The 24,871-nt window shown below is 38.5% G+C and overlaps 2 pseudogenes; one reads left to right on the top strand and one right to left on the bottom strand.

The window, feature by feature from the left end:
• Positions 1-18,439: 18,439 nt before the first annotated feature.
• On the bottom strand, positions 18,440-20,642 carry LOC125124589 (vomeronasal type-1 receptor 5-like; annotated as a pseudogene).
• A 2,834-nt stretch (positions 20,643-23,476) lies between these two features.
• Positions 23,477-23,582, top strand: LOC125126621 (uncharacterized; annotated as a pseudogene).
• Positions 23,583-24,871: the final 1,289 nt, after the last annotated feature.

Genomic DNA, 24,871 nt, shown 5'->3' with positions numbered 1-24,871 from the left:
TTCTTTAGATTTATTCATAGACTTATGAATAAGAAACCACATCAGGATAAATTCAGAAATAATAATTACATCAGATTTCATAAGCTCTAAATGAGAAATAAGATTGTGCCTGCATTCAAGGGGGAAAATACTCCTCCCTACAAGTTTATGAAAATAAAAATGGAGCATTTTCCACTTTAAGCAGCTTGAAACAGGCTAGGAGCAACTAAGCATGAAATGTAATTCTTATTGCTATGTCATTAGTTACTCAGATTATATTTAAGCATTAAGAAAACTTCAGTCTACAACAAATCTGTAAAGTAAGACAATGCAGTTAAGGAGTGAGATGAGGGACAAATTTCAGAAGGAAAAACCATGATTAAGACATGAAAAGTTCACTAAGATTTCCCACTTTCCCAACCAACACTACTTCCTGGTGGCAACAGTGGTGATGTGAAATTCCCATTGCAAATTAAGCTAACACTGAGGATTTACTGTTAATTCTTGCTTCATTGGTGTTTGCTAGGTTTACTTACTTCTGGGACTCAAAAATTTATATTTTCCCATTAGCTGACTACTAAATTTCCAGCAGAGGTATGTAAAGCTCTTAGGGAGAAGGAGGTGAAATCTGAAGAAAGAACCAGATCCAAGAGATGTAGTAAAATGTTTAGTAAAAACGTTCTTAATGTTTGTCCTATATCCTTAAAGTTGGACCAAGTTAATTGAACTAAATATTCTTCCCTGGCTTTTCCAGGTGCTACAAAACACTCTATTAAGGGGAAATATTACCCTGAAGAGCAAAACAGCAGATAAAATTACTGGAAACCAGGACAGTCTCCTTTTTACCTGTGCTCATGTACCTACACACATTGGATTTTCCTCAATACAGCATGCATCCCGCAAGTAGTGATGCTCCTGGTTACTTCCTGAGGAAGGCTTGGTGTTAGGAGTCTGGAGAATTTTGGTTTCCACCTACAGGCAGTATTTATGAGATCAAATAGACAATTATAATACACATGACAACATCAAGTACCTCAGAGGATTATGAAGAAAATAGGAAACCACAGAGGAAGTGAATCCCTAGATACACATTAAATGATTTGTTTTCCTCTACTGCATTGGATTTTGCTTAAAACAAGACTCTGTAGGTGGGGGGAGGGAGATTACCCTGTTTATCCAGAATTTTATTATCCTGGGCTGCTTAAATATACCTTATATTTTAGCTTCTCATGGAGTCTCATTTATTTGGGATTGATTTTCTGACTTATCAAGATGAAATTTGGTTGAAAAGATGGGAAAAGGAAGAAAAATTATTTTTGTAAACCATTATTGATGGTAAATTTTACTTTCTCGATTCAAAAAACATTGTCCTTTAGAACAAACATAGCTATTCATCATCATGAAAACGGGCCATTTTGGTTTTCAAATAATTTCTTTTCTAATGTTTTTCTACGAATAATATATAAATATATTATTAGTGATAAAGCTTTTTTATTTTTATTTTATTTTATTTTTTGTCTTTTTGCCATTTCTAGGGCCACTCCCTCGGAGCTATAGCTGCTGGCCTACACCAGAGCCACAGCAACATGGGATCCGAGCCATATCTGCAACCCACACCACAGCTCATGGCGATGCCGGATCCTCAACCCACTGAGCAAGGCCAGGGATCGAACTCACAACCCCATGGTTCCTAGTCAGATTCATGAACCACTGAGCCACGATGGGAACCCCAATAAAGCTTTTTTTAAATAGAGTTACAAGGAGTATCTAGTGAAATCCATTTACTCTCCTATCTCTTCTCATACTCTCCCTGGAGGTAATTATTAATAACAAATTGTTGTGCATATTTTCAACTAGATATGAGGTTTCTTTATGCTTCATTTCTAGCTTTTTTTTTTTTTTGTCTTTTTGCTTTTTCAAGGGCCGCTTCCCTGCGCACATGGAGGTTGCAAGGCTAGGGGTCCAATCGGAGCTGTAGCCACCGGCCCACGAGAGAGCCACAGCAATGCGGGATCTGAGCTGTGTCTATGACCTACACCACAGTTCGCAGCAACGCCAGACCCTTAACCCACTGAGCAAGGCCAGGGATTGAACCCACAACCTCATGGTTCCTAGTCGGATTCGTTAACCACTGTTTGTTTTTAATGCTGCACGTGTGGCATATGGAAATTCCTGGTTCAGGGGTCGAACTGGAGCTGCAGCTGCCAGCCTATGATACAGCTGCAGCAAACCTGGATCAGAGCAGCATCTGAGACCTATACCACATATTGTGACAACATTGGATTCTTAACCCAATGAATGAGGCCAGGAATTGAAACTGCATCATCACGGAGACTAATGTTAGGTCCTTAACCCTCTGAGACATAATGGGAACTCCATCACTTTTTAAGATAAATTTTATATTGAAATGATTTTAGACTTATGGGAAAGTTGTAAGAATAATATAGAGAATTCCCACACGCTAGATTTTTAAAAAAAATTTATGGCCGGCATATCGAAGTTCCCAGGCCAGACATTGAATTTGAGCTGCAGCTATGACCTATGCCACCACTGCAGCAATGCTGGATTCTTTAACTCACTGTGCCAGGCCAGGGATTGAACCCACACCTCTGCAGCCACTCAAGCCACTGCAGAGAGATTCTTAACCCACAGCACCACAGTGGGAATTCCAACCAGATTCTCTTAATGTTAAACATAATGTGTTTGTTAAAACTAATAAATTAACGTTGGTATATTGAAATTAACTGTACTCCAGACTTCATTTGGACTTTATCAATTTTTCAACTAATGTTATTTTTCTTCTATTCCAGGACTCAATCTACAATACCATGATTCATCTAGTCATCATGCTTCCTTAGTCCCCCTCATCTGTGACAGTTTCCTTCTTTCCATTTTTAAAGACTTTGAAACAGAGAGTATTTATCAGATATTATATACAGTGCCCCTCAACTTGAGTCTCTCAGATGTTTTGCTATGATTAGATTAGAGTTCTGTATTTAGGGATGATTATTATATAGATGATATTATGTCTGATCAAGGGATACATGACACCAACATGAGTTATTGGCGTTGTTAACCTTCATCATTTAGTTAAGGTAGTGCGAACCGACATTTTTCCACTTTAAAGGTACTGTTTTTCTTCTTCCGTACTCTAGTTTTGGAAGTCAATCTCTTATGTCTGATTTCTTCTAAGAGTCTTACAACTTCAGCTCTTACATTGAAGTCCTTAATCCATTTGAGTTAATTTTTCTGAGTTATATAAGATAGTGATCTTATATTTATTTGCATGTGGATATGCAGTTTTTCAACATCTTATTCTGGCTAGGACATCTAATACTATGGTGAATAGAAGTGATGAGAATGAGCATCCTTATTTTGTTTCTGATCTAAGAGAAAAAATTTACAATCTTTCATGACTTTGTATGATATTAGCTGTGAGTTTGTCATATATGAACTTTTTTATGTTTATGTATGTTTCTTCTAAACCAAATTGGTTGAGAGCTTTTGTAATAAAAGGATGTCAAATTTTGTCAAATAGTTTTTCATCTACTGAAATGATCATATGGATTTTATCCTTTATGCTGTAAATGAAGTGTATCACATCTTGATTCTCATGTGTTGGAGCATCATTGCATTTGAAGCATAAATCTCACTTGATCATGGTGTATAATCCATTTAATATGCTCTTGAATTAGATTTTCTAGTATTTTGTTGAAATTTTTATATCTATTTTCATTGAGGATATTGGCCTCTAATTTTATTTCTCATACTGTCCTTATCTGGTTTTGAATCAGGATAATATTGGCCTTATAAAATGAATTTGGAACTACTCTCTACCTCTGCAATTTTGTGGAAAAGTTTCAGGTGAAATACATTTCCCATCCCTTCACTTTCAGCAAATGAGTGTCCTTAAATCTTATGTGAGTGTCTTGTAGACAATAGATAATTGAATCTTCTTTGTCTATTTAACACTCTATGTCATTTGAAAATTTTAAACTATTTCCATTTAGAATGATTACAATGACCTTTTTAAATTGTTTTCTGTTTTTGTAGTTTCCTTTTTTTTTTTTATTAACTCTTGATCTTCCAGTGAAGATCTCTTTTTGTTGACCCTCTTTGGGTCTTTGAGATCCATGCACATAGATAATCATATATAACCCCAGACTTTTTCAGTTTTCTAAATTTGTTCTTTAAATAAGCTTTCTACCTCTTCTCCCTCTCTCTCTTCTTCTGGGGCTCTCATAATGCAATTTTTTTTTTGCGTCTTAGGGTTGCACCCGTGGTTAGGGGTCTCACTGGAGCTACTGCAGCCAGCCTATGCCACAGCCACAAAAATGCCAGATCCAAGCCGTGTCTGCGACCTACACCTCAGCTCACAGCAATGTCGGATCCTCAACCCTCTGAGTGAGGCCAGGGATTGAACCTGCAACCTCATGGTTCCTAGTTGGATTCTTTTCTGCTATGCCATGATGGGAACTCCTCATAATGTAAATATTATTTTACTTATTGATGTTCCATAATTTACATAGGCTTTCCTCACTTTTTTCCATTCTTATTTCCATTTTTCTTATGTGAAAAGATAATTTCAAGAGATCTGCATAAAAGTTCACAGATTCTGCTGTTGAATCACCTTACTGTATTTTATTTTTATGGCCACAACAATGGCATATGGAAGTTCAGGGGCCAGGGATTGAATCTGAGCTTCAGCCATAACCTATGCAGCTCTATAGTTGAATTCTTAACGCACTATACTACAGAGAGAACTCCTCCTTGCTGTATTTTTCATAGTAATCATTGCATTCTTTAGCTGTGGAATTTCTGTTTGATTCCTTTTTATGATTTCTATCTTTTTAGTTTACTTCTAATATTCATACATTATTTCCCTGAGTTCTTTGAGTTGTCTGTGTTTTCTTCATTCTCATTGGGCTTCCTTAATATAATCATTTTGAATTCTTTTTCTAGGTGAGTTACAGATCTCTTTGGGGTTATTTCCTGAAAAATTATTCTGTTCCTCTGGTGGTGGAAAAATCTTTCCTTGATTTTTCATATTTCTAATGGCTTTGCACTGATGCCTGTGCATTCGAGGGAGCAGACACTTCTTCCGGCCTTAATGGACTGACTTCAATATGGAAAGACTTCCAGGTGAAGGTGTCTATCAGGGTAACATGTCTGGTTCCAGGGAGACTGTAGTGTTATAATCTCCATGAAGCTCCATCTGTTGAGGTAAACTTTAGTAAAGACTCTAGGAGTCCATGGTGACCAAGACTAAGTATGTGTGGTGACAGTGGAGTCTAGAGCTATTGAGGTCTTCAGTGAAAGAAGCTATTGAGGTCGTCAGTGAAAAAGCTGTTGGGGTCTTCTTGTTCTACTTTTTCCCCATTAAAAATGTTCTAGGTGGAGTTCCCATCATGGCTCAGCGAATCCGACTAGGAACCATGAGGATGCGGATTCGATCCCTGGCCTTGCTCAGTGGGTTAAGGATCCGGCATTGCCGTGAGTTGTGGTGTAGGTCGCAGACGCGGCTGGGATCCCATGTTGCTGTGGCTCTGGCATAGGCCGGTGGCTACAGCTCCGATTCGACCCCTAGCCTGGGAACCTCCATATGCCATGGGTGTGGCCCTAGAAAAGAAAAAAAAAAAAAAAAAAAAGAATGTTCTAGGTGAGGAAATTCCACTTGGTGCCAGGTACTCAAAGCATCAGTATATCCAGGTCCTGGGCTCAGGGTTATAAAGAGCTACAGTGGCACCTAGGTCCTGGGGCACAGGAACACTTGCTGAGGGAAGTGGTATCTGAAACACTGGTGGTATCTGAATTTTGGACATGTGAAATCACCATGGAATGAGAGTCTGGGTTACTGGAGCTCATAGGAGTGGCTCTATTCTTGGGAGAATCACAATGAAGCAGCAACACAGGACCAGAGATTAAAAGGCATAGATATGGCCTGGACACAGGGATGAGGTACAGTGACAGCATGCCCTGGAGATGGCAGATCAAAGTCCTGACTCAGGCCCCAGGGTGTAGGGCACAGGCAGCAACAGCATAACTGAGTGATGATAGCTCAAAGCCCCATCTTAGATGATAGTGGGTTAAAGTTGTGACTTAGAACCCTGGGTGCAGTGTGCAGAACAGGGCCAAGGCACTGTGGCATTTCAATAACTAAGAGAGAGGTGCATTAGAAACTTAGATGCCTGGAACAAAGCTCCAGCCTCAGAGGAGGGACAGTGTCAAGATAAGTAGGGTACTTCAGTGTCCACACAAGATGGACATTTTCAGGAGGTACATGCAATACCCCTGGAAACAAAGAGTTAATGCTAGGGCACCTTAAAAAAGCATGCATTATGGAGTTCCCATCGTGGCTCAGTGGTTAATGAATCCAACTAGGAACCATAAGGTTGCGGGTTCGGTCCCTGCCCTTGCTCAGTGGGTTAAGGATCCGGCATTGCCGTGAGCTGTAGTGTAGGTCGCAGATGTGGCTCAGATCCCTTGTTGCTGTGGCTCTGGTGTAGTCCGGTGGCTACAGCTCCGATTAGACCCCTAGCCTGGGAACCTCCATATGCCGCGGGAATGGCCCTAGAAAAGGCAAAAAGACAAAAAAAAAAGCATGCATTAGTCAATCAGATTAACAGGGCTCCAAGTGTGGTCCCCTATCCTGGGGAGTTCTACCCTGGGGGTTGGTGGTCCAGTCTGGATAAATTGTTTAGACCTCAGTATATGAGGGCCTATTCAAAATAATATTGTTTGTCTATGACATCAGTTTATTTTTCTCATGAGTGTGGGTGATATCCAGAGCTCTTTTGGAAAGAAAATGCAGGAGCTAAAGATTTCTTGTGCTGTATTATAGTCAACACTGTCCTGTATGTCCCAGACAATAATTGAAACTTCGCATTTTCCAAGGCACTCCCTATTTTTATTCTATTTTTTATTTTTTGCCTTTTTAGGGCCACACCCATAGCATATGGAAGTTTCCAGGATAGGGGATTGAATTGGAACTGTAGCTGCCGGCCTACACCACAGCCACAGCAATGTGGGATACAAGCTGCATCTGCAACCTACACCACAGCTCACAACAACACTGGATCCTTAACACACTGAGTGAGGCCAGGGATTGAACCCATGTCCTCATGGGTACTAGTCAGGTTTGTTACAGCTGAGCCACAACAGGAACTCCCAGCATTCCCTATTTTTATTCAGATCTTTTTTCCAAAAAGGCTGTATGCAAGGAAAAAAAAAGTTATATAACCTGACCAGAAAGACACATTGTGTTACTATACAATTTGTTAGCATACAATCTTGAATTTTAAAAGACTTTTAAATGAATTTACATAATCTCTCATCCATTGATGATTAATAGCCATCTTAACTTTTCATCTTTTCAAGCCTTAGGAAAAGGAGTTGACAGTGATGGAAAGCCTTTTCAGGGTACCCCATGAAGACAGAGTGTCAATATATGGAATAGAATAATATACAATTGAAGTAAATCAAGATAAACTTGCTTACCTTAAATGCTCTATTCAGCAAGATTATTTATATAAAGAGAATACTGGTACATGACAAGTTTGGACAATGGTAACTAATATTATCAAGGAATAGTGCACACTGTAGAAATTTTGAATTTCTTTTTTTTTTTTAAGGACCGCATATGGAAGTTCCCAGGAGCTATAGCTGCAGGTCTATCTCACAGGTACAGCAATGCTGGATCCAAGCTGTATCTGAAATCTACACCAAAGCTCATGGAAATGTCAGATCCTTAGCCCACTGAATGAGGCCAGGGTTTGAACCTTCATCCTCATGGGTACTAGTCTGACTCATTTCTGCTGCACCATAATGGGAACTCCCCCAAAATTGAATTTCTAAAACGTTTGCCTATCTAACAAGGTTGCTTCTTAGTTCTGTTAAAATGAGCACTCTTCTTATAGGCAACACATTTCTCTGTTGCCCAAACAAAAGAAGAAAGTATGTGACTGGTTCTGACCAATCAAAGGCCTCACTGTCTTTTAAACAGTGACCAGATCAATAGTGTGCTCCTGAGCATAATATGGCAGACCTTGACGACCACATGAGTCTTTTTGCTAGAATTAGTAAGAAGGATTCTTGACATTCTCATTGTAGCTCAGTGGGTAAAGAACCCAGTGTTGTCGCCATGAGGATGCAGGTTCAAACCCTGGCCTCACTCAGTGGGTTAGGGATCCAGGGTTGCCTTAAGCTGCAGTGTGGGTCAAAGATATGACTCGGATCCTGTGTCATTGTGGCTATTGGTGTTGGCCTCAGCTGGAGCTTCAGTTCAACCTCTGGCTGGGAACTTCCATACCAGAATCCTTTAACCCACTGCACCAGGCCAGGGATTGAACCCATACCTTCACAGCTACCTAAGCCACTGCAGTCAGATTCTTAATACACTACACCACAGAGGAACTCCCTGATGGCATCTCAGCCTGTTCGGTAAGTATCCTAAGTGTGTGACAGACGGTGTTCCCCTAAAAAGTCAATTCAGCTAAACTGGTTTCTGTTATAACTAGAAAAAAAAATCTCAAAGCACAGGCTTGGCAGACATAGTTCTTTAGGAGAGAAGATATTTAAAACATTACACCTGAGATTTTAGTGTTATTGGTGTGGTTAGGTGAGCAGTGAGAAAAACTTTTTCAGGAGGATACAAGGCATGGAAATACCTGGATTCAATCAGCCCTAGAGCTGGGGCTCTGCTCTAAAATCCATAAATGTCTAAAAAGCACAAGTTGGGAGTTCCCATTGTGTCTCAGTGGTAATGAACCCGACTAGTGTTCATGAGGACCCGAGTTTGATCCCTGACCTCACTCAGTGGGTTAAGGATCTGGTGTTGCCATGAGCTGTGGTATAGGTTGCAGACACAGTTTGGATCCTGCATTGCTGTGGCTGTGGTGTAGGCCAGCACCTGCAACTCCAATTTAACCCCTAGCCTGGGAACTTACATATGCTATGGGTGCGGCCCTAAAAAGACAAAAAATAAATAAATGAATGAATAAATAAATAAAATAAAAAGCACAAGTTACCAGTTCCTCCCAGAAACGCCCTAGTTAGAAATGATGTCACCGAGAGGATAAAATAGAAGGCCCCAGCCTCCATCTAACTGCAAAGATCAGCAATTAGATTGCTATTCATAAACAAAACAGCTCTGAGAGAGCTCAGGATGCCACAAGTTCAGCAACACAGTGGAACAACAACAACAACAAAAGTGAGAATAACTGTACAAAAAGAAGAGGAAGGACAGTGTTATTTTGACTGCATCATCCCAATCTCAGACTGGCACTGCTCATTTCCAAGAGAAAAACCTCCAATCAAGAAAAAGTTTCCCTTACTGAGAAAGGAAGAGTGAAGGAAGAAACTAGTTTCTCAAGCCTTTCAGGCACCACATTAACGTCCCACTTAGGTCACACCACACTTATTGAACAGCAAAGTTGAGGTGGATAAAGAGCTAGAAATGCGAATGAATATCAGGGGATACAAATAACAGCCATTCAGCAGGAGTGATCACAATGCTTTTGGACCTGCAGAGAAATCCATCAACTTCTGCCACTGAAGAAACCAATGGCCGGCAGAACTGCTATGGCCCATCTTCAAATGTAATTGGCTTTCACCCCACAGATACAAGCCACTGAGTCTCTTCACACCCCGTCCCCTACTGCCACACCCAACAGCTGCTTGTGGGCCTAGATCTGGCTCTGTCTCCTGCCACTGGCCTGCACCACCGGCTCACCTGAACCTAGCCCCTCCAGCTGTATATCTACATGATCAAGTTTGATTCCAGTCAGTAGCATCCTCTGCCTTGCACTCATGGCAAGAACTTGCTGCCCCAGGAATGCACACTGACAGCTAGGGCCCCACAGCTGCCAATTTAACCCCTAGCGTGGGAACTTACATACGCTATGGGTGCGGCTCTAAAAAGACCAGGCCCTTGCTAGTGGCCATTGCCCACCATTATGTGTACAGTAGAAATCAGCCACTAAGTGTACAGTCACTTAGAATTTGCACCAGCAAATGAGTATGGGTACACCACTATTCTGACAACCACTGCTTACCTTGGTCGCTAGCCACTAGAATGGGAACAATGCGGAGGATCCCAAGAGCCCTTGCAGCCACTGTAGACCCTGGTAGTGTTTACCAAGGGCCATAGAGTTGTTGACGCTGTGGATTGCAGCAGCCTTGAGCCAACAAAATGTAGCACATATCCCAGACTCAGAGCTACAACACACCATATATATTTGGTGATGTGCACCATAAACCTGGGGTCACTGCATGCTGGAGCATCTTTCAACATGCAGGTGAAAGTCTTTATTCATAGACATCAGTCCATAAAATCAGGATGACTGCTTTGTCCAATATGTAAGTAACTCAACAAGGTGATAAGAATAAAAAATCAGAGAAAATGACACTATCAAAGGAACACAGTAGATTTAAATAATTATCCCAAAGAAATAGAGGTATGTAAATTGCCCAACAAAGTGTCCAAAATAATTGTTCTAAAGATGTTCAGAGAGGGATTTCCTGTCTTGGTGCAGTGGAAATGAATCCGACTAGGAACCACGAGGTTGTGGGTTCAAACCCTGGCATTGCTCAGTGGATTAAGGATCTGACGTTGCCGTGAGCTGTGGTGTAGATCGCAGACATGGCTTTGATCTTGCATTGCTGTGGCTGTGGCCTAGGCCAGCAGCTGTAGCTCCTATTTGGTCCCTAGCCTGGGAAATTCCATATGCCACAAGTGCAGCCCCAAAAAGCAAAAAATAAAATAAAATAAAATAAAATAAAATAAAATAAAATAAAGATGTTTGGAGAGCTACAAGAAAACATAGATACACATAAACAAAACCAGAAAAACAGTACAAAAACAAAATAAGAATTTCAACAAGGAGATAGAAAACATTAAACAGTACTAAGAAGGCATTTTGAAGATGAAGAATGCAATGACTGGCTTGAAGAATTTAATAAGGTGCTTCAATGTCAGACAGGACAAAGCAGAAGGAAGAATAATTCAGTTGATGCTTTTGGAATTATTTATTCAGAAGATCAAAAAGGCAAAAGAATGAAAACAAATAAAGAAAGGTTTTAGGACTTAGGGGACATCATTAATACAAATAATCCACACATTTGTAGAATCCCAGAAGGAGAAGAGGGAGAGAAAGGAACAGAAATAATTAAAATAATAATGGCTGAAAACTTGTTAAAACTAGGGAGAGACCTAAAAACATCAAAGTTTGTAAACTAATAAGTCACCCCCAAAATACAATCCAAAACAATATTCTCAGGTGACATCACTATTGTGGTGGTTTAAGTCATTTCTCTTTTCTCTACCCTTTGACTAACAACTAACTGGACATCCATAACCAAAAAAAAAAAAAAAAAAAAGCCTCTACACAGTACACTCGGACACCTAGAAGATTTCTATCCCCCAAGCATCCTAACGTGGGAGGAGAGGACCTTGGTGGTAGCTGCAGAATCAGAGTTGGTGAGCCAGTTGCAATCAGGAAGAAAAAAAAAAAGGAAACTAGAGAGTACAATATTGAATGACTACTTACAGGCAATAGAGAATTTGTGGTGGTCCAGCCTGCCTGAGAGGAGAATCTGGTATGCTATCAGAGCTTAATAGATGAGTTTTGAGGCAGAGGAGAGGAAGGACACTGGCTAAGTTTCACTCAGGATGACCGTGCAAGGTGCTGAGGTTTTAGCAGCAGCTTCCCCAGCAAAGATGGTGGGAAGCAGCAACATCTCCCACAGAGCAAGAGGAAAGCAAAAGTGGTGAGTTGCCACAATTGTGTGAGATGCAGGTGGGAGGACCTATTTTTCTTCAGGAGCAGCTATATTTTTGGAGAAGGATTTCTCTTCTGGAGGTGGGAGAGAAAAAGAAAGAAGGCAGATAAGAATAGCAAAGGATAGGATTTCCTCTGGTGGTTCAGTAGGTTAAGGATCTTGTGTTGTCACTGCTGTGGCTCAGGTCTCTGCTGTGGCACAGGTTCTATCCCTGCTCCTGGAAGTTACACCTGCCACAGGTGTAGCCAAAAAAATAAAAAATAAATAAGAATATCAAAGGATATTGAAGGAACACATTTCTTTCAGATACATTTACTGCTGTCTGCTTTGTGACTTCATCAAGAGGTCTGTGCCCCATTCTATCATCTCCCCCACACCATCTATGGCTACAGCCCCCCACAAGGGGCCAGGTTTTAAGCCATAGATTTCCTCACTCTACTGCTGGCTCTGTGTGTGTGCTCAAGTGCACCCACAAAAGCCAGCTCCAAAACAAAACAAAACAAAACAAAAAAAACAAGCTTGTGCTTATAGCACTACCATCTGGAATACCAAAGTTTCTAATAGCTGGTCTATTGAATTGTAAGAATCAAAGAGGACATAAAGATCCTTAATTAAGGAGTTGTCTGCTACTTCAAATTGTGAAAGCAGAAGGACATACCTTCAAAAAGAATTTAAGGAGTTCCTGCTGTGGCACAGCAGAAACTAATCTGACTGGTAACCATAAGGTTGAAGGTTCAATCCCTAGCCAAGCTCGGTGGGTAAAGGATCTGGTGTTGCCATGAGCTATGGTGTAGGTCACAGATGTGGCTCAGATCCAGCAATGCTGTGGCTGTGGTGTAGGCTGACAGCTGTAGCTCTGACTAGACCCCTAGCCCGGGAACATCCATATACCATGGGTGTGGCCCTAAAAAGCAAAAAAAAAAAAAAAAAAATTTAAAAATCAGGAAATGTGGTATTACAAAAGGAAAATGATAATTCTCTAGCAACTAAACTCAAGGCATGAAATATTGTGACCTAATTGAGAAGGAATTCAAAATGGTCATGAAGAAAATCGGTGAGCTACAAGAAAACTCAGAAAGACAGTTTAATAAACTCAGGAATAAGATTAACAAAATTAATGAAGGAGATTTTTACTAAAGATATTGAAACTATAAAAAAGAACCAGGGAGTTCCTGTCATGGCACAGTGGTTAACGAATTCGACTAGGAACCATGAGGTTGCGGGTTCGATCCCTGGGCTCGATCAGTGGGTTAAGGATCCGGTGTTGCTGTGAGTTGTGGTGTAGGTTGCAGACGCAGCTCGGATCCCATGTTGCTGTGGCTCTGGCGTAGGCCGGCACCTACAGCTCCGATTCGACCCCTAGCCTGGGAACCTCCATATGCCGTGGGAGCGGCCCAAGAAATGGCCAAAAAAAAAAAAAAGAACCAAACAAATTCTGAAGCTGAAGAATTAACGATGATATAAAGATTGCAATAGAGAGCACTAGCAACAGGTGAGATCAAATGGAACAAAAAATAAGTGACATGTAGGATAGGAATACAGAAATGAATCAATTAGGAGAGGATATAATCTAGGATTTTTAAAAAGTAAAAGAACTCTATGAGAGCTATTGGATTCATTCAGTAGAGCAAATATAAGACTACTTGGTATACTAGAAGGAGAAGAGAGGAAGAAAGACACAAAGTTTATTTGAAGAAAAATAGCTAGGGTTCCTTTTGTGGTGCAGTAGGCTGAAGACATGGTGTTGTCTTTGTGGTAGCTTGGGTCCAGTCCCCAGAATGGCACAGGGGTTTAGGATCTGCGTTGCCACAGGTATGGCATACGTCACGGCTGCAGCTCAGACTTTATCCCTGGCCTGGGAACTTCCATATGTCATGGGTAGGAAGTTGGATATGAGGAGCAATAAAAAGATATAGCAACAAATGTGTGTGTGTGTGTGTGTGTATTTTTATAGGTAAATAAATATATGTTTCTATCATCATAAAATGGGAAGTTTTATATATGAGATGTTTTAGTAAGTCTGATGGTAACCACAAAGCAAAATCACTAGACATAAAGAAAGATGAGACAGAGTATACCACCATGGAAAACCAATTTACAAAAGCACGCAGAAACATGGCTTTGGCGGGGGGACAATGGAGATACTAAACAAAGCAGAAGGCAAGCAGTAAGATGGCAGCAGTAGGTCCTTTCTTATCAATAATTAATTACTCTGAATGTAAATGGATTGAATTCACCAATCCAAAAGCACAGACTGGATGGATAGATAAAAATAGTAATACCCCACTATATTCTGCCTGCAAGAAACTCATTTCAACTCAAAGAATCAAAGTAAAAGAATGGAAGATAACATTCCAAATTATCATAAAACCAAAAATGGTGACAGAAGACAAAGTAGGTTATTATATAATGGTAAAAGCATCAATACATCAAGAATATACAATAATCATGTATACTATACACACCATCTGAGGGGTGAAATAGGCAAAATACAATAATAACAGGAGACTTCAGTACTCCACTATCAAAATGGATAGAGCATGGGACAGAAAATCAACAAGGAAATATTGGAATTGAACCATCCTTTAGATCAAATAGACTCCTCAGACATATAGAACATTCCATCATTCAGCAGAATATACATTCTTCTCAAGTGCACATAAAAAAATCTCCAGGACACAGCATATGATAGGATACAAAACAAGCCTCAGCAAATTTAGGAAGAGTGAAATCATACAAGCAATCTTTTCTGACTACAATTACATGAAACTAGACATCAAAAACAAGAAGGAAGATGAAAAAAACCATAAACAGTGGAAATTAAACAACTACTGAATAACTTATGAGTCAAGGAATAAATCAGATGGATAAATTTTAAATATCTTGGAAAAAACACAAAGGAAACACAATATTCCAAAACTTATGGCATACAAAAAAAGCAATTCTAAGAGGAAAGTTCATGCTATACATCTCCCTTTATTTATTTGTTTATTTATTTTGGAAAGATAATGAATATATTATGAATGAGTTATGGGCCAAAGAAATCATAAAGGAAGCTAGGAAATATCTTGAACAATAATAAAGTAATGTACAACACACAGAATGTAGCCAATATTTTATAACAATAAATGGAATATGACTTTTAAAATTATAAATCACTATAGTGTACATGTAATATTGTACATCAATTTTATTTCAATTAAAAATTAGCAACATGTGTAAGAATGTGACTATAATAACCCCTGGAGGAAAATACATAATCTTAGCATATTATAACAGAAAAATAAAACTGAAAATTTAAGAACTAAGCAGACCTCCACCTCAAAAAGTAAGAAAAAAACACATTTTTTAAGTTGAAGGGAGAATATAATAAAGATAAAACAAGAAATTAAGGAAATAAAAAACATATATACATATACACACACTTTTTTTTTTTTTTCATTTTTGGCCACCCTGTGGTTTACGGAGCTCCCAAGCCAGGGATCAAGAACAGTGCAGAACAAGATAAATGATGGTATACAAAAACTTTATCATCAACATAATTAGAGGATAGAAATTCTGAACATCAAATTACTGCAAGTTAAAAAGAAAAGACACAAAATCCTAACGAGTCATGTCTCAAGTTCTCAACAAAAACCCTTCTTTGGTAAATGAAGACACTCTTGGAGAAATTACATGGTAGGCAGAAGTCAGCTTAAAATTGGTAAAAAAAAAAAACAGAAAAAAACCCACTAATAAGTAGATGAAATTAAGACTTAAATACACAATTTAAGTTTACAAAGAAATTTGAAGGACAGGTGATTTGGGATGGCAGTCTCTGAAAGGAATTGATTGTGTATGAGAAGAAGATCAAAATAAGCAGAGTGACCTTTTAGAGGCCGGATAGTAAAGGGAAAAAAGAGGAAAACTGAAGATCCCAAAAGTCAAAAAGAATTTATTAACTGGAGATTACACATCCCCTCTGGTATCAATGAATTAAGAAAAAAAAAAATCTTTATTAAAAGAAACTGTACTTTGCTACACTGACAGAAGAGGGCACCACTGAACTACAAACATTGTAAACCACCCTGAATTAACAAAAGGAGTTCAGGAAAACTGACTATTCACAGAAACTCTAATAAAACCAAAAACAAGAATCAGAATACTTTAGTGAAGAAAATTCCCCCCCAAATCAACTATAATACTGAAAATTATAATACTCTGAAGTAAATTATATATTTTCAAACAAGCATTTGAGAATATGAAAAACTGCCTTTGGGAATTCCTATTGTGGCTCAGTGGTTAACGAATCTGACTAGGAACCATGAGGTTGTGGGTTCAATCCCTAGCCTTGCTCGGTGGATTAAGGATCTGGCGTTGCCATGATCTGTGGTGTAGGTTGAAGACACGGCTCAGATCCCACGTTGCTGTGGCCCTGGTGTAGGCTGGCGGCTACAGCTCCAATTAGACCCCTAGTCTGGGAACCTCCATATGCCCCGGGAGCGGTCCTCGAAAAGGCAAAAAGACAAAAAAACAGAAAAACTGCCTTCATACAGAAATTTAGAAATTAACTACAAATAAAATTTTAGGTGAAATGAATGAAATAAAATTCATTCATAAATTAATACCTAATTATATCATGACCAAGGAAAAGGCAGTTAAAATAAAAATTTACTGAGGGACATTGAAGAAAACAGGAAAACACCCAAGGAAATAAAAAGAAGATGAAGAATTAGTTAAAAATAACTGAGTGAAAATGGTTGAAAAGGAAGATAGGCAAAGAAAAACAATATAATTGGGATCCCTGAAGAAAAACTAAGCAATTAGAGGAAAAAGAATGAAAAGAATACTTTAAACTAGGAGTTCTCAAACTTGGTACAGCTGACATTTTGGGCTGGAAAGTTCTTTGTTGTGGGGGCATTTTGTGCAATGAAGGATTATTATCAGCATTCCTTTCTTCTCCCCGTTAAATGCCAGTAGCACCCTTCTTGGTGAATGAAAATCCCTTCTCAAAAAGGTAGAAAATGGACAGCAAAGTAAACCCCCCTCCCCAAAAAAAGTATAAGAGAAAAAATATAACAGAAGAAATGAATGAAGTCATGGAGATGAATAACACCTGCTCAACTTACTGAAGTGCTGAGATCTCTAAGAACAGGAAAATAACATGACTTCTACAATTAGACCAGCTTACTACCTAGAGACAGTTTCTCAATCACAGTCCAGGGAAGGGAATCCATACAAAGCTTTAAGCTCTTACAGACTTAAGGTACATCTCCCTTCAGAAAAAAAAAAAAAAAAAAAAGTCTCAAGCTAAACAAGAAAAACAAGATCAATATTAGCTAAACGAAAGAGATAACAAATATCAAAGGAGAAATAAATGAAAAAAGATCAGGAAAATAATAAAAAATATCAACTTAATTATGAGTCATGGGTTTTTTTTAAAGAAATAATCAGAGCTTTAGCTAGACTTACCAAGAAAAACAAAAGACTGAAATAAAATCAGAAATGAATGAGGAGATATTACAACTATACCACAGAAACACAGAAGATCATTAGAAACTAGTACAAGCAATTATTCTACAACAGGACAACCTAAAAGAAAAGGATAAATTCCTAGAATGATACAACTTACCAAGCTTAAGCATGAATTTTAAAGGTGGCTATTCACAAAGAGATACAGCATAGTTAATAGGAATACCAATGTGTAGGGTAAAAATGAAGTTAGCCAAAAGACAGAGAAACAAGCTACCTAAAAAAATATCATGAGTTTCAGTACAATTTACAAAATTTCTACTGGAAGCCAAGAAAAAAGAAAATATTATCTTAAAACTGTAAGAAATTTTAAACATAGAACTATATATAGTGATCCTCTTTAAATGTGTATTTAATATTTGTAATTTTACTTATTCATTAACATTTATTTGTGACTCCAAAAACAATATTCACAGTATTTCCATGGTGATTCAGGGTTGTGCACAGAAAAGCAAAAAACTGGAACCATCTTGCATGCATGTTCCCAGCAGAAGTCAACAAGCCAATGCTCTGTCTTCTTGTTTCAGCTAATTTTGCTTAAAACAATGAATTAGCAGATACTGATCCATTACTTCTAGAAGAAATGCAAGGTTATGTTAGTGTATTTCTATTTATAGACAATTTAATTAACATTGAACTCATGGCCAATAGCACTGTAAATCATGCCTCAAGGAAGTGTATGTAGCATACAATTTTTTTGGTTAAGTCACATCACAGACTTCAGTGCTTAGTCACACTGGATGGTACTTAATGCTAGGCTTAACAAAATCACCAAAACAGAAGACAAAAATGCAAAGTTGTGGCTCCATATATTTAACAAAAATGACAATTACTGCATAAAAGCAAAATTATAGAATGTAACTCCCATAAGTAAGGATAATCAACTACACTTTGACTTTAAGAAATCAAGAAAAAATAGACATTTTAGATCAAGAGGGAACATTTACCTATAATCAATGTTTAATAAAATAATTCCTAATAATATAACTGAAGAAGAAGACAATGGTCCCAGAAATCTGGACTGAGATACAAGAACGAATGGAAAACAAAAAATTCAAAGCCTATAGATATGATTGATGTGTACAATTAATTCAACTGTATTTGCAAACCATACTACAAAGGTCAACATAACAAATATAATAGAATTAGTAATAACTCTCAATGAGTTTATTCAGAAAAACAACCTGTGAACAAGTAAAACTATTTGAGAACTGTCCAATCTTATTAGTTGTAAACTTCCATTAATTTTGTAAACCTTATTACTTCTTCCCCAAAGAGTTTGCAAAATCTTGAATATTCATTTATCCACATGGATTAGCACCAAAGGACTAATTGTGGCATAGCTATTGACCAAAATAATCTGGAACCACACCAAAAGAGGGTTAGTTCTCCATGTCAAAACCAAGAAAATGAGAAGGTGAAATCCACCCAATATACGAAGAGAAAACAACTCACCACCATCAAGATGGTCTGGGAGGCCATTTTCACTGGTGCAACTCTTGACAAAAGGCTGGCACTATAAAAGTGCTGGGATAACCTCTTATGTCTGTGCAAAATGATCACCATGTAGCCACTGGAGAGGACCATTAACCCAATGAAGGTAACATCTTTCAATGTCATTAGTGTGAAAAATAGGCTTCTGTGCATATAGCTCATAGGCAAAACAGAATAGTGGTCAGTGACAAACAGAAAACTGGCCTTTGTCTCATTAGGAGTAGCCACCATATAGAGTAGAAGTTTACTACTAACAGACAGATTGAGAAGCCATGTGAAGAGGAAGAATCCTAGGGTGTGATTTGGAGAAATACGTTTGAACTTTGCCAAAGAGAAATTGCTGGGGGTGATGATGATGGACTGGAGAATACTCAGGAAGCAGGGTGTACAAATGGAGAGTTCTCTCAGCACCTTGTTTAAAAAGACAATTAATTACCTTACACCTTATGTCATTCCAAATATTCTGTGACCCAAATAAGTCTGAGGACACCAATGTTGCCCTGGTGAAGAGCACCAATATGTGGATCAGGGACAGGTGACTAATTGTCATGTCAATGGCTTAAACTTGTGAGTAAAAACAAAGGTGAAGATGTGGAAGAGAATAAGAAAGCTGTTTGATGAGAGTCCAAAGCTGGCTTGTGAATAAAAGGAATTTTTTATGACAATATAACTGGGATGTTTGGTCTTTGTAAATTTTTAAAATGATATCTGTGGAGAAAAACAAGAGATCTGATGATAATTGCATTATTTCTGCCGTCTGCCACAGGCTTGCTTTGGCAATTCTGGGTCTTTTATGGTTCCATGTAAGTTTTTGGATTACTTGTTCCAGTTCTGTGAAAAATGTTGTGTGCCATCTTCCAAATCATCATTACTGTGTTCAACAATCTCTGTGATCTGGAATCAACAGTTTCTATATGTTAAAAACATAGATTGAAACCGAGTAGTTAATAATTCATGATTCAAGATTCAACAACTCCATCATGCCATTCTCAGGATGCTCCTTTTCTGTCTCCCACCCTACGGTGCTCTGAGTGTACCCTTCCTAGGTTCCCACAGAACCTGTGTTCTTTCCATAGCGAAATTTACCTTATAAATGGAAAGTATGTGAGAGTTCCCATCGTGGCTCAGTGGAAATGACTCTGACTAGTATCAATGAGTTTGTGGGTTTGATCCCTGGCCTTGCTCAGTGGATCGGAGACCCAGAGTTGCCATGATCTGTGGTGTAGTTTGCAGACGTGGCTCAGACCCCATGTTGCTGAGGCTGTTGTATAGGCTGGCTCCAATTGTGACCCCTAGCCTGGGAATATGCCATGGGTGCAGCCCTAAAAAACAAAAACAAAAACAAACAAAAAAGGAAAGTATGTGTTTCTTTCCCATCTGCCTTATTAGTACTTTGTAAACAGGAAGAAACTTGGATTTCTGCCATGCACAAAATTCTAACTCTTTTGGGGGTCATTGCCAAACAAAAGCGAAGTATGTATTTGGCAAGTGGAAGCAGTAAAGTATCCAAACAAGACCATTACCATCCTTGGCTCATCTTCTCTAGGTCTCCCTCTCTGGTACACTTGAGGGACACAAGAAATTTTGGCCAAGAAAAACATTCTATTCATCTTCTATTACATTATTCAAATGTAATATTTTCACTGAACAGTAATTATTGACAATAGGAGAGTGACTTCTCACATTTACCTTAGCACTTAACTGCAGGAAAACAACGAAGTCTTAAGATCTGAAAACAAACCAAGCTTTCAAATTCAAATTTGGGCACTTACTTTAGTAAATGAAGACAGGACCACATGATGATGATGAAGGTTGCAAGAGTATGCCCCAGTGTTCATGAAGGTCCCACCTTGATGGGGGCAGGCAGCACTTGTCTCCATGGCAAACAATTTACCCAATGCTGGACAGCAAGTCTGGTCCTTAATCATGAAAAATCATGTGATTCATAACATCATCACAAGAAGCTGTTAAGTGGCTGTGCCTCATTAGGAAGGGGGAATAAAGGAAGAAAAGGAATGGGTATAAAGTAAAATGTGTCCACTCAGCAGTTCCAGGGTGACTTTGACAGAGGTGATTGTGTTAGAACATCACAGAGAACAAGGAAATGAGTCGTGTGCATCAGTGTTCACAGTTGTAAAATTAGAAAATGAGAATATCTTGGAGTTTCCATTGTGGCATAGCAGAAACAAATCTGACTAATATCTATGAGGCATGGGTTAGATCCCTGGCCTCGCTCAGTGGGTTAAGGATCTGGAGTTGCTGTGAGCTATGGTGTAGTTTGCAGACGTGGCTTGGATCCCACATTGTTGTGGCTGTGATGTAAGCTGCAGCTCCAATTCAACCCCTAGCCCAGGAATTTCCACATGCCACAGGTGCAGCCCCTTCCCCCCCCCAAAAAAAACATGGGGGGAGTTCCTGTTGTGGCTCAATGGGTTAAGGACCCAACCTTGTCTCTGTGTAGATGAAGGTTTGAACCCTGGCCTCACTCAGTGTGTTGAGGATCCCAAGTTGCCACAAGCTGCAACACAGTTCATAGCTGCAGCTCCAATTTGACCCCTGACCCAGGAATTTCCATATGCCATAAAAAAAAAAAAATCCCTTTAGGGGGTTAAAGGCAGAAAGGGAATTTTCCAGTAGTTTATGAGACTGTTGTAAGCTAATAACCTCTCAAGAAAAGAATTCACTAGCCTAGCAACAATCTACACTACCTTGAAAGAAGACCAGTTGCCATCTAAGCACCAGACACACTCAAGCCACAATTCCTGATGGTTAAAATGCAATACAATAGATATGAGGTCTGAATCTTGTTACATGAATTCAGAGAGTTAAAGGTCCTTGAAGAGCAGCATATCTGCATGTAGCCAAGACACAAATATAGGTGAAAGGGGAAAAAAACTAGGTAAAGGGGGGAACATTATACCAAAACCTGAGATGAATTACCATATTTTAGTATATGTTACCATCCTTTTCCTAATATACATATGATTTAATTAGTGCCATGATAGTCCCAGTTAAACCATATAGAATCAAAGGAAGAACTAATGATGGAAGACTTGACATCTACCCAAAACTGAGGAAGAAGGTGGTGGTCTCCCCTCCTCATCTTTTCTTCGATTATAAAAATGTAGCCCTATTTGCTCTTGGGGCTGCTGCATTCTTTGCCAGCCCACTTGTGTTTTTCACAAGTGTCCTACACTAATAAACTCACTCTTTGCCTGCTACTTAGTCTCACACTAAATTCTTTCTGAGACAAGACAAAAGAACCTGAGCTTCAATAAGTCCTGATACCAGGTGAGTGGTCTCAATTAAAAGACAGTGGGTTAGAGTCCCCTGCTAAATTAGGAATCATGGATTCAAGTCCCAATCTGAGGTGCAGGTGGATTTGAGGCCCAGCCCATGGGTTCAAGCCCCAGTCTGAATTTTGGCTGGGTTCAAGTCCCACCCAAGGAGTGTGGCTTCAAAATCAATTGGCATGCCTGTTAGCAGAGAAAAAAGAAATAATTTTCTTTGAATAAGTTTAAGAAAAACTGGAAATATTCTTATTGTATGGTTTTAAATAAAGGTTTTCTGGAGTTCCCGTCATGGCACAGCAGAAACGAATCTGATTAAGAGGTTGTGGGTTTGATCCCTGGCCTCACTCAGTGGGTTAAAGATCCGGCTTTGCTGCTAGCTGTGGTGTAGGCTGGTGGTTACAGCTCTGATTAAACCCCTGGCCTGGGAACTTCCATATGCTGGGGGTGTGGCCTTCAAAAAGACAAAAGACAAAAAAAAATCTAATTAAGGTTTTCTTTCATATGGGTATTATATTTTGTCATTTATTTTTGAGAGCCAAGAAGGAAATTTTTCTGCCATCCTGAAGTTGTCCTTTTATTCCTCATGTTTGTGTACCAGCTACAAATTTCTTCTCCTTTGAAACCATAAAATATATAGGATATGTAGGATTTAATTAATGGTAGATGACTAAAGTTGACATTTGTGATAAAGCTCTCAATTTTATGAATAATATTTTGTTAATTAAATTAAAATTTGAGTTTTGGGTAGAAAATACATTAAAATTTATCAGTAAACAAAATATTTTGAACAAGAGAAAGGAAATTTTCCTACTTATTTTGACTTACTCTTACTGTTAATTGTGAAAACAAACTGAAATATAAAAAGTAATATAAAGTATTTTGTCAATAATTCTTTGGATCTTTTGGTTATTTAGATAGTAAATTTCAAATGTTTCTGTAAAATCTATAGTTGATATTTTATGGTCTTTTCAAATTAAATATGAATTTAATTTTTTATTTCTAACTGTGCAATCAATTAAATGACTAAGAAGAAGATACCTCAAGTTATAAGTAATAAGAATTTAGGAGTTCCCATCATGGCTAAGCAGTAACAAACCTGACTAGTATCCATGAGGACGTGGGTTTGATCCCTGGCCTCACTCAGTGGATTAAGGATCCGGTGTTGCTGTGAGCTATAGTATAGGTTGAAGATGTGGCTTGTATCCTGTGTTGTTGTGACTGGTATGGACTGACAACTACAGCTCTGCTTTGACCCCCTAGACTGGGGACTTCCATATGCCTTGGGTGCAGCCCTAAAAAGACCAAAAGAAAAAAAAAAATGGTAATAAGAATTTATTCACTAAAGTACAGTGACTAAAAAAATAAAAATATTTGATCACTAGTTAAAATTATATGCTATGCATTTTTTTTAAAAAATACCAATTGCTTCTAGGCCTTTTGGCTAAGATCAAGTGTAGTATCTGTTCTTATCAGTTTAAAAAATACCAGACACTATTCTGCGACAAAAGTAAAATAATTCCACCACTTTATTCCCCTCTCACAACATATTTAGGAAATCTCAAGTAGAATATAATGCAGAAAATTTTCAATTATGAAATAAAAAGGAAGTGAGACATTCATGAGCCTTTAGAATTTGAAGAAAAAAACATTTAAAATAAAGAAAATGGAATACATTTAGTATAACTAGAGTCTACAGAAAATACTAGAAATAACTACTCAAAAAGAATGAAAATTGGAGTTCCATTATGGTGCAGAGGAAACAAATCCAACTAAGAACCATGTGGATTCAATCCCTGGCCTCGCTCAGTGGGTTAACAATCTGGCATTGCCATGATCTGTGGTGTAGGTCTCAGACGTGGCTTGGATCTAGCATGGTTGTGGCTGTGGCTGTGGCTATGGCCAGCAGCTGTAGCTCCAATTAGACCCCTAGCCTGGGAACCTCCATATGCTGCAGGAGCGGTCCTAAAAAAAAAAAAAAAAAAGAAAAAAGAAAGAAAGAAAGAAAGAAAGAAAAAAAAGAATTAAAATTGTCTACCTAATATTCTTTTTAAAATAGCATAAAAAAAGAGAATAAAGGAGTTCCCACTGTGGCTCAGTGGTTAACGAACCCAACTATCATCCATGAGGACTTGGTTTCGATCCCTGGCCTTGCTCAGTAGGTTAAGGATGTGGCGTTGCTATGAGCTGTGATGTAGGTGGAAGACATGCATTGGAATGGCTGGTGGCTATAGGCTCCAATTGGACTCCTAGCCTGGGAACCTCCATATGCTGTAGGTGTGCCCCTAAAAAGACCAAAAAAAAAAAAAAAGAGTATAAGATTTCATTCATATAAATAATTTAGAAATTGATATTTCCAGAAAGTTGTCACTCTCTCTTTTTTATCTTTATTTATTTATTTTGCTGAAGTGAGCCTTTCAACTAAAGTATACTAGATTTATTTTGAGCATTCTCATAAGTCATTCTACACCTTAAGATAAAATCCTGCCTCCCACATTTGCCTGGGTAGATCATGGAGAGCAAGTCACTGAAATAAAAAACTCAGATCTAAGCTTCTTTTCCATTGCCTCCTCTTCACTGTTTCTCAGTCTAGGAAATAAAGTGACACTTGAGGATGTGTCTGTCTTGAAAAAGGATAGCCAAGCTGTAGTTATATGAAAAAGATATCATTACCTCATTCTCCCCAGATGAGTAATTTTCATGTTACATTTGAAGCTTAGTGATGTCTGGTTGTTTTGGAAAAAAGAAGTGCTGAAAGGGGATAAATACTTACTCCATTTTCAAAGCAAAGCAAAGTAAGCAGGGGATACCTCAGTTGA

The sequence above is a fragment of the Phacochoerus africanus genome, chromosome 4 (genome assembly GCF_016906955.1).
Source record: "Phacochoerus africanus isolate WHEZ1 chromosome 4, ROS_Pafr_v1, whole genome shotgun sequence".
Classification (NCBI taxonomy): Eukaryota; Metazoa; Chordata; class Mammalia; order Artiodactyla; family Suidae; genus Phacochoerus; species Phacochoerus africanus.
This window is presented reverse-complemented; position numbering and strand designations above follow the sequence as displayed.